Raw genomic sequence first — 14595 nt, forward strand, 5'->3', positions numbered from 1 at the left:
TATTCTGACTTAGTGCCTCCCACTGGTTTGTTTTCAAACTAGTACATCAATAGGAAGCTCCCACTTCCTCTGGAGGGAAAGGGGAACAGTGCTTAAATGACAGTGATTCATAAAGCAGCTTGAAAACATTATAACGCTACAAAAAAGGCATTTGAGAATGGAAAGAAATGAAGAGGAGAGAGAGAGATAATTTATACCACGGACTCAGGAGAGCAAGGATGGTGAGAAAGCTGTCAAGGCCTACTGCATGTGCCAAAAACCAAGGCCAAATCATAAAGCTAACCCACACTGCTGACACAGCAAAACCAAATGCCTAGCACAGAGATTAGGTTACGATTAAGGGGCATATGTAAGTGTTTGCCCTGAACTCTTACCCCAATTCCTTTGAAATAGTCTCAGAAAAAGGAAGTATAGTTACACAGAAGATCATGCACATCAAATCTGTTTCACTGGACATAACAGGCACAGCAATTTCTGGCCACAGTTTAAGAAGCAGTTCACAGTGAAATACGGGTTTAGACATGGGGCCTCTGGATAGCTATCCCCTCTCCCTAGAGCCTGGTAGAAAAGGGTGTCAAAATAGTAAAGTGCCTATAAGGTGGCAGTGTAATGAGACACCAGTCTGTACTTGGCCCTGCAAAATGATGAGGTAGCACCAGGGAAGCATGGGTTGACACACCTGCTGACACCTTATTTAGCTGGAAACTGAAAACAAGATTACTGGCACTGAGTAGGAGCGGATATCAGAGTCATTGAGGACTTGCAAAAATACAGAGATGTGGATAAGGCTGAACAAAAATATTATTTAGAGTCCTAGAAGATGACATCTTCAGTAGAAAATTACACTGAACACATCTGAGATGAGAACTTGTCACTGTAACGTGCGATTTTGTCTCAAAAGACCTTTGCTTCAGATCTCTGAGGTTGCCAGCCCCAAAGGACATGCACTGGAGATAACAAGCTGCACAACGAAAGGCAGAGATAGTGGCTACCAAAAGTGAGGAAAGAGCAGTCAGGCAGGATGGGTTACTTCCAATTAAACAGAGTGACACAACAGTAATGTCAGAAAGGAGAATATCAAGCACAAAACCCAGTGGAAGCCACCAAGAGTATTTATTTTGCACTGTTAAGCATTTTGATTATTAGACTAGATGTAAGTGTGGAACATTTGCTGTCATGTGTGTTCGAGAAGATTTATTAACAAAAGTGAATTTTAATTGGTAATTCAGAGGCAGTGGGAACTTGGATGGTGAATATAACAGAAAAATTGAAAGCACTTTCTATCAGAGAGTGTCTTTGCTGTCAACCAACATCTATATCCTTGCTCTCCTTTTTGTGCCTATTTTCTCTGCAGTAACTCAACTTCCTCAAAAGCAAAACCTCTGTTCGATTCTGGGAAAATTGCATGTAGGGTCCACAAATAAACAAGCTGGACAGGTTCCAGAGAAGGAGCCAGGAAGAAAAGCTGGTGAAAAACATAATGGAAGGCAGTGTGTCTGTCCCTACAATCCTCAGCACAGGTGGCTGCTTTGCAGCAGACCCCAGGTGCCAGGAGACAGAGGGGCTCATTCAAAAGGCAGCAGGGACAAGGCCACACTGAGTTAGTGTTCCTCAACCTCCTATCTGGGTAGTACTGGCCTCTCTTTATGTTTTTAATTTTAGCTTTGTTGAAAAAACCTATATTTTTTGGTAGCTAACATCATCCTCAGGACAAGAATAGCAGAAACTGAATATTAGAAACCATATTTTTCAAGCTCTATTTTGCAATCATATAATGATATGCAGACCTAGTTTTACTTTCCTGTATGAGACCCTGGTTGTACACATTTAACCCTGTGACTATGAGGAAGTTTCTTGATTTTAAACAGCCTGAATAACTTGCACACATCTGTTTTACAAAAGGGCGTGAAATTGAAGTGTGTTTGAGAAGAAAATCTGAGTGGGACAAAACATTTTCTTTATCACTCATTGATTTTTGTAGCTTTGTTGGAAAATTCTTGGCCCTGTTAATTACACAAAAAGAAGTATGTTTTATTGCTAGAAAGATCTCTTTTATCATGGAAAACTGTCAAGCTCAGGAGAAGAAAAAGGAATACTGTATTAATAGGAAAAGGTGACTGATCCTGTTAGAGCGGAGGTACTTTAAACGAATTTGAATTAGGCTACTGCTGCTCCATCTAACTTTCTGCAGTGCTGTACAATCTGGTAAGTAAGTGCTCAATTTATCTGTTTCTGTGTGTGGGGAATAATCCATGGCCGTGTCTATAAAAATAACATGCCATAAAAATAACTGAGTAAACTTCTTACTGACATTTGGATGAAAACATTTAACCTGAAAGTGATGTGATAATTGTTCTTAACATAGCAAGTGTCTAGTTCTTCTAGACTCCACTGAAAATCCGACAGATGAATAAACATAAATATAACTATAAATATGACATAGCTACTTACTGATGCTTCTTTGTTGAAATTCTATATTCTGAGGGGGGTTTTTTGTGACAATTTGACCTTTATTTTATTGGCAAAGATGGTCGTGTTTGATATCTCTTGGCTCAGTTTAACTGAATCCTAAAAAAAATCTAGACCCATCTTCATTTACTGCCTTGACCTGCAATCTCATGGTGCTTCATAAAGAAATCACAAGAATTTAAACTCAAATACATAGGCTTCATTTATACTCTTCCCCCAATCAGATCACAACAGAAGGGTGATATAATGTGGGATTCTCAATACATAATTGTAAATTGGATATTTTTACATTTTCATTGTCTTAATGATTAAAGAAAAACAGGTAGATGGGAATTGTCAGCCTTGAAAAAGTAAATACACTGGGATTTAGCAGTACGGCTATCCCAGATACCCTGCACTGTAGCATTGAGTCTTCCAAGATAGAAGTGTTGGAAACCCAATACACTTAAAGGATATCTGATATGACTTGTCAGCAGCCTGTTATCTCTGTGCTTCATAGTCCAGACAACATGAAAAGCGGAGAAGAGAAATTCTGGGTTAAAACAATTTTATAAGTAGTACCATGCACTAAAAGCACTTGCAACAGTTGGTGGTGTAGTATTTGTGGTACTTGTAGTAGCAAAAGTATTTACCACTTTGAACATCAGAGACCTATAGTAAGCACCTAAAATCAAAGTTAGGAACCCTTTTAAGACTGGATTTACAATGTCTGAAATTATGTATGACAGATCCATCCTTTCACATGCTGTAGAATTCCCTGCTGGCAGCAAACCAACTCTGTGAGTGCACACCAAGGCAATCCTAGCAAGGAGACGTGGACAGGCAAAGATAAACAGCAAAGTCAGGGATAGTGTCAAAAATGTCAAGTTCAGGATCTATTAAGAAATAACTTCACAGAACCCCTGCCAAATCTTTCAGAAATGATGGTTTTGATCCATGAGGTGCCTGAACACAACTCCTCTCTTGGCCATAGACATAGAGGACTTAAAGGCCCCTTCACTGAGTTGACTTACAGCTTGCATCAAATACTAAAGGCAAAGTTTTCAAACAGATTATACCTTTTGCAAGGGTCCATTTATAATAACTGGAATTGCCATGTTGCTAGGTTTCCTTTCTCTCTTCCATGGAATTGTCAGGCAAGTGATTGCTTTATGTAAGAAGCTATAATCTTTATAATCAAATATAATTTAAAACTTACACTAGGTGGGATAATGTTGCATCAGAACCACTCTCAAAGCTACAATTAAATCTTTTGTCAGTGCTTTTCTTACAAAGTCTGGTGCTCATTGGGTTTTTCATTTATTCATGAGTGTTTATCCAAACTTCAAATGCACTTGTGCATAAATATAATTAAAACATGTTTATTTTATATTGAGGAATATGAAGGTAATTAGTAATGTAATGAGTTGAAGGTCAGAGCAATCACAGGCATTTTTACTTAGTTTGTACTCATAATTGTAAATATCTTTGCACATGTACTGTTTCCTTGCAGCTTTGGCATACTGGCATAAAAAAATTCCATTATTCCCTGCTTTCAATTTACAACCTCCCTTCCGGTGTTTATGAATATTGACACGATCTCCCATTTTGTGCAATCAATAGCTGGAACTACACAAATACGTTTTTTTAATAGTAAGGAGCATGGAACATTTGAAGTCGTGCCTGATACTCCTTTATGTATATTAATGGATTGACTGGATAGGGATACATGGTCTGAAGGGGACTGAATTATTCTTCTTCACTTTTAGTCCAGTTCCTGCACTTTTGATAATTACTTGGATTGCGACTGTACAAGGCTGTGAGAAACCTGACCTAGACAGCTCTGCTTTGACTATGTGACGTCCAGAAAACCAACCCGAATTTTTCTGCTATTTTGTGGTTCTATTCTATTACACCTCACATCATCAAGAAACCCCTTGTGCTAGAAGGAAAGTAGCTAATCATTAATATGCAGTTCTTGTATTGTGAATTTCTCAGTGCCCATATGGCCTCCCACGTCAGCACCAGGAAAAGGACAGATGTTTACTTTATCACAGCTGGAAGCTGAGTTGCTCAATGAACAACAAAAAGCAAATCATTATGCAACAATCGTTAACGTAAAATACAAATCAAGCAGGAAATAAGTAAAAATTGTTTGGAATCTAAATATCACGTAACAGTTAAAATGTAGTCTAGAACAGTAAATGCTACATAAACACCCCTTCTAAGATGTGCAAGCAGTACAGCTATCAGAGGCCCTGCTACCTGAGGTTTTGGCCCTACGTAGCCTAAAAGAGAGGCATACTGTTCTTAGGCAGGATTTCTCAAGGGGAGAGGGAAACAGATTTAGTTTTGAAAGTTAATTTAATTCTGGTTAAACATCCATTCCATCTGCCAGCAGGAATATAGCGTTCTGTGATACCACAAAAATGTGCAAAAAGTAAAAGATGCTCTTAAAAATTGCACGAAGCTGATGCTTGAAAGGTGAGATTCCCTCCATCTGTGCGGGATGGTGGAGCAATCAGGCTCTGAGGTACCTACTCCAAACCCAGAGGGAATGTACAGAGCTCTGTAAGTGACCTGTGCATTGTGCAGACCCCTGAATTCCCATACACAGGAATCCTGCTGGTCCTGTTTCAGTGCACACGCTTTACCAAGTGGTCTAAGTTTGGTCTGGTGCTCCATTTTGGAACTGCAATCACAAGTTATGTTTGCTGGTAATGAAATCCACTTTACTGCTTCTCTTTCACAGCCACTGATGGTCTGAACATCATACATGGCACAAGCCTTTCACTCCTGACAGGACCCCATTTGTGCCCAGGGAATAAACTGCTGGAGGACCTTATGCCCACCCTGAGATTGGGGTGCTCTAGGTGATACTGCAGGAAAGAACTCCCACCTTTCCTCCTTTGGGAAGGAAACAGCTCTAACTGCACACATGGCATATTCTAGTGAACATGACATAACTCCAAACTACAAAAGAGCCATTGCAAAGCATTAAATTTTCCATTTAGATACACCCATTGTACTCTCCCACCTTAATCTACGTACAGGTCATTCTGGCAGTGTGTAGAAAATGCAGCTGTGTTGCCCTAAGCAACTTTATTAATAGGTATGTGATACTCAGTAGTTAAGTAGGTAAAATTAATGCTGAATGGAAAGGTCTGAGGTTTGGTGTTTTCTTATAAAAAAACGTGATTTATGCTAGACATGGCCTCTGAAAAATCTGTAATCCTGGTGATTAAGAAAGCCTGAGTTCAGAAATTGGGAACTTGACCACAGAGAGATTTGGGTAAGATTTCTAAAACCAAGTGATTCAGCACTTACACTCCACTGCTTTCTGAGTATCTAAATGTCTTTTGCAGATGGAACTTAGCTACACTGGAACATTAATTTCTGAAAGGCATCATGGGAATGACAAAATAAGGAGCTAAACTTGGATCTCCTGTAACTCCATCACTTCTCTATCAGCCCACTGTTAGCTAGTGAATGGGAACCAAAAGATGAAATAAAGTAGCACTTGTGGCTATAACCGCAATGAGGGGAAATATAAGAATTCAATAAATCAGAGATATAGTGAAAACTACATCACATTTTTAAAAAATATTTTCTATTTTATCATCCAAAAGTTCTAGTAGTGATAGAAATAAAGAAATTAAAGTTTACACTGTTTCTTGCTTTGTATGAACTCTTTCACTGATTGCAGGACTCTAGAAATGAAAAATTGGTTTGTTCACTGTAACATTTTCAATGAATCATATTTAAGGTGACACTCTGGTATTATACTTCAAAGCCATGTAGCAGAGAAACATAATGACCTCTCTTGTAATCCTGGAGTTTTCAATGGAGCATCCTCATACAGCAGTAATTTGATATTTTGCAGTTTAAAAATGTAATTGAAAGCATTTTTATTGGGTGTGTTCTCATTACAGAGCCACCCAGCCTTCATTTGATAAAGCTGTTTAACAACGGACTGAAAATGAATGATCAGTTAGAAGGGAAAAAACCACTGATGAAAGAGGAAAAATAAAAAGCTTGGAAAAATTTTAATCACTGTAAATTTTGAGATAATGACATTGCTCTTCAAGGTATTCTGATTTTTTCTCTGCCAGCATCCAGGACCCTCTGTATTACATTAAATGCTTCACTGCAGTCTTGCAAGGTTTCTAAGATGTAAACTGGCAATTCACTGAAGCCACACTGAAACAGCAGCACTGCCTCCTTTTCCCTGTGCGCTACCAGACTTCTTCTTTTCCTTATCTGTTTTCTTTCACTGCCATTTTATTTGATATTGCAGCCTTCATATGACTTCTGAGTAGCTTTAGGAAGTACTTACAAACAAGTAGAAGTTTATCTTCCTTTCTGTTTTACCAGTCTTTGCATCTCTTAATTCTAATTTTTCTATGTGCTTTTCAGCTTTCCTGATTCAACAGAGGACCTGGCACTAGTTTTATGCCTCAAATTCAAATGAATGAATTGGAAGTTAGGTATTCAGTAATTATGGATTATGTGCATTTGAAATTCGAGAAATTGGCCACACATTATAAGAACCAGCTGGGTTTGACAACTGGTGATGAGCTGTGATCTGTTTATGTAACTCAAATGGAATGGAATAATGCCAATAATTCAAAATAGAAAACTTGTAAACTGCATATTTTTTTAGTATAATAAAAAACTGCCATAGATAAGAACCCCACAAGAGTGATCAAAAATAAACAGAGTAGGAGACTCATCCTGCTTCATTTTTTTTCCTTAACTGTTTGTAGGCTGAGATTTTTTTTCCATGCTAAAGCAAGTGAGATGAATTTTGAATTCTTGTGCTGCTAATCTCTAAATGCTAAATGTCCCTCCGTTTTGTTAATTTGCTTCAGCAGCTCCCATGAGACTATTCCGGTTACCACAAGCATGTTTTTATACTGATTGATTCAGAGACAATAGACAGAAAAAGTATAAAACCAAATAGCTAATAATAGAAAAGTAACACTGGCTGTTGTAATTAAGGACAGCTTTCTCTCACTTAGCAATAAACTACATTTAGATTTTGTAAGTAATTGGCAAAATAGCAAGTAAACAAAATCTACACATTTTTCACTTAAGTTTCTTGTCTCATCTGTTCTAGAATACCTCTATCTGTCTTTTTTGATGTTGTGATAATGAACAGTTTTCGGGTGTTGGGAAGCAGAAGGAAAAAAACCCAAACCATTTATCAGAAAAAATCTTCTGCTTATTTGAGCAACAGAAATGTAGCAATGCCTGAATCTTAATTTCAAGTTCAGTTTAGTTCCTTTTACAAAATATACAGCTTCCTCTCAGGCACTTGTCATTTTTTTCCTTATTCCCTGAAATTATTGCGGTCACCCACTGCCATTTTAGCCCCTTGTGCTCTAAATAATTCTGCTTTTTACTCCTTTTTCATTTGATCTATGTATATTTTTTCCTTCACTTCTTTCATCAATGTCATGACTCAGGCTGGAACTCTAAATAGGTCTTCAGAAGTGCCTTATCAGTAAACTGGATATCCCTTCCAATTTCATTAATGGACCCAAGTGTCAAATATTAATTTTCCTACTATATTTCTTTCTGATGTTTCAAATACTAAAAAATACAATGCAATTAATCTTGTTCTTTCAGCTTTTAAAGCAGAAAAATCATACTAAATAATTCATGCTGAATTCCTTTGAAACTTGTTTTTTTTTTTTTTAATGGTTCATGTAAGGGAGGAGAGATAAAGTAGTGACATAATCTACAGAAAACACAGCACTGCAGGATGCAGCCACACAAGTGTCATACAATGGTCTCAATCCTGAGCACACCCTACTACCTTTCAGAATATGTGGATTAATTTAGATCAGTAATAAGGACAATAGATCAGAACTCCCTATTTAGATAACCACTGCGACGTTATTATGGAGGGTTTCTACTGGCTCATTTAAGCGTTTGCTGAGAACTGATATTTGCCAAAATGGCCAAAATCTAGGATTCACTTACATACCAGGGTTCCTGGAGATCCCAATGCAAATCCAAATGGTACTGAAATCTGTATTCCATTGTGTCACATGTCACAATTCTCTGTAAAGGAAATAATGAAGGATTCAGAAGAAGCTTGGATATAACGGAATAGAAAAATAGCAGTATGGATCTTGAAATCCTGTGTTTGGGAAACAGAATTCATGTCATAATTCTAAGAAGCAATATCTGATATCTTCTCCAAATCCTGATTCATCTTTTTTGATTTTTGTATCAAATATTTTTGCTAATAAAGGAATGCATTTGAATATAAGAAAGCATGGGAAAAAAAGAAAAGGTAAAGCAGGAGAAGGCAAAGAAGCCTTTGGTACTTGCAGAAAAGGGAAAAAAAAATGAGAACATATAACAGAAGTAGATTTAAACTTTGAAAAAAACTCACGGGGTTTACAACGTATTTTACTAACTCTCTTGGCATTAGCTTTCTAGCAAATACTATGGACCTGAACTATCAGATGAGGAGAAACGGTCTGAGCAGTCTTCTACTGCTCCTCAAGTGGCTTTGATGCAACAGGTCAGGATGGGGAGGCATATGGCAACCGGAATAATGTCTGGAGAAACAGCAATGAAAAATGATGGTCATTAAAGAAGATTTAGGGGATTTCTGCTGCTATTGAAGAATCTTAAGAATTACTTTGTTATTAGAAACTGATGCATGATTCTTATTTTGTTTCCACAGTGTAAAGTGATTTACTTCAATAAAGCATTTCAATCTGCAGCACTGATCCATGAAATCCAGCTTGGCTATCCTGACTTTCTCCCCAAATACACATGAAAAAAAATTTCTACAGAGATATGTAAATTTTCTAAGTGTACTCACTCTGATTTCCCCCTCTGAGATATTTCAAAAAATACCCCATCCTTTTTCCAAAAGATAGCAGTGAATGCAGAAAGATATGGACAATATTTTACAAGACCTTATCTGAATTCGGAGACTACTGCGGAGTATTTAGGAAAAATTATTAAGAAGAAAGTTTATTCAGTTCTGGGGTGTTTTCTGTTTAGAAAAAGTGATTCCCAGGAGATGAGGTGACAGCTGTCCTGTAGCAGCATTAGCAGTGTACTTTCAGCAGGCTTTTATGGATAGATGTTCTGGCAGCTTCTCCTTTCTCTCCCTATGCGGTGTTTGCTCCCTAACCTGCTGCAAGGGAGAGAAAATGGAGTGATAAATGGCATGAACGTAACCAGAGTTAAACCAGGATACTCTCTGAAGGCTGTGGGAAAAGTTACACTTTTTCCACGGAGATAAAGCCTTAGTGTATGATACGATGTCCTCTGCTCTGAGCAGGTCCATGGTGCTCAATAAATAAGGTGAATTTCCTCAGTCAGAGACATAAAAATAGTGTGTTGCACCTATGCAAGGAGCAAATGATTTTTTGAAAAATTGGGCTCTTAAACTGTATTATGTATAACAGTTCTCCCCATCACCGTTCATCCATCCAGATAAAATGGTACCTCTTTCCTCTTTAAATGTCAAATATGTAATATATATTTTGAAATGGAAAGGATACCTTAGGGTACATGCTAATGTAGTTCCTTCAATTACATTTTATGATTATGACCTTTATTCCAACAATAATTTAATGTTTTAATTAAATTTGTAACCATTTTCATTGCTGCAAGATGTCCTTCATCTCCCTCTACTGTAATTTAATGAAGTGGTTTTCAATCACAATCAGCAATATCTAACAATAAATTTTAATACCATTTTTCAGGAATCTTAAGAGGATCTTTCATGTTTTAAAACAAACTTCATACCAGTGCCATGGCAAGGAATAATTCCAACCTCAACTGTAAGCAAAGAATACACATTTTCAGTCTTCTCAGCCAACTCTTGAGATGTAAAGAATACCCATCAGTAATTACAATGTCTCTTGATTTATGGCACGTTTCTTACTGAAAATCAGCATCTGGATGCAGGTTACTGAGTTCAGTGTGCATATACCTTTAACATCTCAAATTTTCAAAAATCCATTTGCTGAGAAAATATCCATTGATATTTGAAATAATAATCATGTTTGAACATCTTTTGACAGTATTAGGATCTGCCTGGCCACAGACATTGATGAAAGGAGTGACTTACACAATGCAGGAGACTTCTGGAAATAGATTACAGAAGAATATTACTTGTACACCTTCCAAAATTTTGAAAACAGCATTTATTCTTTTGAAAACATCAGTCTAGCATTTATTCTTTGCAGCAATTTCTATCTGGTTTCAGTCTTCTTGTTTCTATAAAGATGATTTCTTTTCAACCAGGTTTATATTGCCTATGGTAATAGGCAACAAAGGTGTTCAGGAAAGGAGAAAAGAACACCAGGAAAAAAATGTGCCGAATATTTAATTTGAAGAAGACAATAAACTACTGCTATATATTCTTTATGTAACACCAGCAACTCTGCCCGTATTTGCACAGAAGGGGGAAGCACAGCAGCAGAAACAGGAAAACCATTAACAGGATTAACTCATCATCTCAGAAAAAAAAGAAACAGGGATTTTTTTTATTTTTCTTGCACATACATTGAAATTTTCTTGCAAGGACATAAGAGACTTGCACCCTTTTGTGGTATTTTAACAACAATCAGGGAAATCTCAGCTAGTTTCTAACTAGGAAAATGTAGTACCTTAGAAATAAAAAATCAGGTGAAAAGAAAAATCAGAGCACCTAAACCTGAAGAAATGTTGACAGGGTCTGATAACATGGATTTTTATATTAGAGTCACAATGCCAGTGCTGTTGCCAAACCTCACAGTAGCTGGTTTCAGTTCAGGTCTGTATATTGGGGCACAAGAAGAGACCTAGTCTGGGGCCTGTAGGTGGGTTGAAGCTTGATGGTGGTCAGAATCACCTGAAAGGAGCTAAAGAATTGTAGCAGATTGCAACAGTAAGAGGAAAGATGAAGGTTTTCTGAAGCAAGGCAGGGAACAGAAGTGCCAAATGGAAATGAGAAGTTTCCACAGGAGAGAAGGTGTAAAGCAAGAAAGCAACGGTACATGTGGTGACAGGAAAAAATCTGGGCTGTAGTGCAAATGAACAGAACAGAGTCAGAATCTCTGCACTGATAAAGTCTGAGGAGATGCCAAGAAATATAACCTGGATTTTGAGAAAATATAATGAGCCTTGTAACGCTGTGAGCCCTATATAACGTCAAGTAATTTTTTTCCCCTGCACTCTTCTAAATCTTAGGTAGAACAAAGGTACCTTCTACCACGGATCTCTCATATCCCTCTTTCTTGGAAGGTGGTGAGTAAATTTTATCAGTTGCATTAGTGTAACTTGAGTTTCCACAATAAGGATAAGCTATGTGAACCTCTGGTGTGATTTGATACAAATTGCCCTACCTGGGTAACGAGAGAAGGCTAGAAATTACTTAATTCAGTTCTATCCTCTGCAGACCAAAAGCAATCAGGAATATACCTGGACAGTCATCACTTGTGGAGTGCTCTCTATTCATTGTGTGGTCATTGGTTTCAGTGCAATTATTATTTCCAGCCATAACTTGGTAATGAATGAAGAGGATTAACTGCTGTTGTGCTTTAACAGTTTCAACTGTGCTCAAAATTCTTTCCTGTCTCTTGGCAGAAGGGGAATGTCTGGCTTTCAAATGGGTTTGAGATGCATCTATATTTGTTAGCAAATGATCTTCACTTCTACTGCTTCTTAATTTTAAAATGTATATAGCTCTCAGCCTGAGACTCTTTTGGTTAAGAACAGGAGTGATTTATCATCTCTCTATAACTTGGACTGCTTGTCTTGCCCAATTTCATGAGATACAAGTGTTACTTTTGACAAAACAGCATGATATTTTTCTGAACAAACTCAAATAGTGGTTTTCCTGGCCATGTGCATATCTTGAGTATTTTTTGTGCCAACAATGGAAAATATTTTTCTCCTAATGGTAGGCTTTATTTTTCATTTCTGCCGCTTCTAGTTAAGAAATTCTCCAGAGAACCATTTACATGAGACAAAATTGGTTCTCAGAAAATATATCAGAAATGCCAAAGTAAGGAGAATGCATAATCTAGTGTATGAAAAAGATAAAATACCTTATCTACTTTGTGTCAAATTCTGGCAATCAAACTATTGTACTTGAAGTATCCCTCTCTATCTGTCAGTGTAGGATGGGTCACTGGCTTCTTCATTAAAATCCCAGTTTAGAAAAATCACCACTATTTCTCAAAAAAAACCCAAAACAAAACAAACCAGAACAAAAGAAATCATAAGCCAGACTTCTTCCAGAATGCTGGTTCCTAAAAAACAACCTTAGTGGTTTTATTTAGTTGTTGATGTGTGATTAAGAAGGTGAGTAAAAGTGCCTCAAAATGTATAAATTAAGGACCTTATATATATTTCCACACCTCAGTTTTTCCATGTCTGAAATGGTCACATTAATGGAGTTGGTTAATTAATGGTTTAGATTATTCTATTCCCTGGCTGCTAAAATGATCAGAATATCTGCTTTAGGGAGCTCAGAGATGACTAGAAGTTGTGAGAACATCTGGGCAGATCTCTCACAGCTGAGATGGAATCTTTTACTTTCTCTTAAACTTGTATTATGAATATAGAGGTTCTTGTCTGAGATAAAATCAAAAGCAGAAACACTTTAACACCCCAAACTCTTTCAAGTATGAAGGTGTCAATAAGTTGTTGATTCTGAATTATAAAATGAAAGAAAGCACTTCATCAAATTAAGAAGTACCTCAGGAATCCAAAGGAGGTTTAAAAGTAAATGCATATTATTACTAAATCCTGAGCCATAAAGTGGCCCTGGAAAAATGAGCTTTACAAAATGCATGAGATGCAGCTTAGCAGTATACAGATGGTACAGAGGTGCATTCCCAGGAAGAAAACACACTGTTCAACTTGCAATTCTAAAATGTACATAGTGGTTTTATCCTACACTGTAAAATAATCTGCAGGTAAAAAAGATGTTTTGGAACTGCATTAATAGTAAAGAATGATAAACCCACCTTATCTCTGTCCCTCCAGAAATATTTGCTTCAAATGAACATGTCAGGAGTGTGAGTGTCTGACTATAGGATAGTGGCACCTCAGATTGGCGTTTTCACCACTGGCTCACCTCCTCCCTGTTATGCTGAATTAATAAAATCTCAGGTACAATGGAGTTTCAGGTTTCATTTAGAAGCACATGGGAGTCAATACCTGTGTTAAGGTAGTTTGTGTACACAGAACGGCTGTGCAAATCCTTGTGGCAGGGCTCCCTGAAGAAAAATGTGTATTAGGGGAACAATGACTTGCAGACCACTTTCAGAGTTTAATAACACCATTTTCAAACTCTGTCTCTTAGTAAGAGACAGATCTATTAGAATATTAGAAGGAAGGCACAGCAAAGGAAGTGATATGCACAATCTTTTTCTCACTTACTGTAGAGCTGAGACAGAAATTTGTATGATCTTATTGGAGTCATGATGTCCTGCATACAGGACAAATGAAATCACTATTTTCTCAGGGAATTATTTGTCTCTCCCTCTTGGTGTGGTGCGGCCCTTTTTGAAGAAATATATGTTAAATACACTTAATTTTTTTATGTTTAAACTTGGTGTTAAGGCATATGCTTTTATTCCAGACCCTCTTAAACATTCCTGTGCTGATGTACAAGCATTATTACTCCCAGAAGAGTAAAGTTTTAACTACATCAAACATTACAGAAATTAAGGAGATCCACAGGTATACAAGATCCACAAAATCTTTTCCTTTTGAACATAAAGTCTCATTATTCATTGACAATCAGCAAACTGGGTCAATCTTGTATTTATCCAGCAAAGTTATTGTCAAAGGGTGGGAAGGAAATTTCAAAAGGCTGAACTTGGTGCTCAGGAATCCGCTCCCAGCCTGCCTTCCGCTCCAAGTCAAGCTTTAACACTAGACGGTCATTGGTTACCCTTCAAAATTAAGGTCAAGCTAATTAGTCTAGAAGGTCTATACAAGCATTTTATGAGAACCAAATTAATACTAAATGAGTTAATCATGATTAACATTATTACTGAACAATTAAAAATTATAGGGCCATTGTTTTAAGGCCTGGTCCAGTTTACAGCTAGCTACCTCATAGTAAGAGAATATGTGCTTCTGAGCTAAAAACACATTTGATCAATAGAAGCA

General features: G+C 37.2%; 1 long non-coding RNA gene across 1 annotated transcript in view; it reads right to left on the bottom strand.

Annotated features, from left to right (window-relative positions):
* LOC121674259 overlaps nt 1-14595 on the bottom strand; it is a 41857-nt gene that overhangs the window by 12107 nt on the left and 15155 nt on the right. The window contains exon 3 of the long non-coding RNA XR_006019507.1: nt 8441-8517. This is a non-coding gene — a long non-coding RNA (uncharacterized LOC121674259). The remainder of the gene's footprint in view (nt 1-8440; nt 8518-14595) is intronic.

The sequence above is a fragment of the Corvus kubaryi genome, unplaced genomic scaffold, assembly GCF_017639235.1.
Source record: "Corvus kubaryi isolate FWS band 111438036 unplaced genomic scaffold, C.kubaryi_AGA036_p1.0 67, whole genome shotgun sequence".
NCBI classification, from domain to species: domain Eukaryota; kingdom Metazoa; phylum Chordata; class Aves; order Passeriformes; family Corvidae; genus Corvus; species Corvus kubaryi.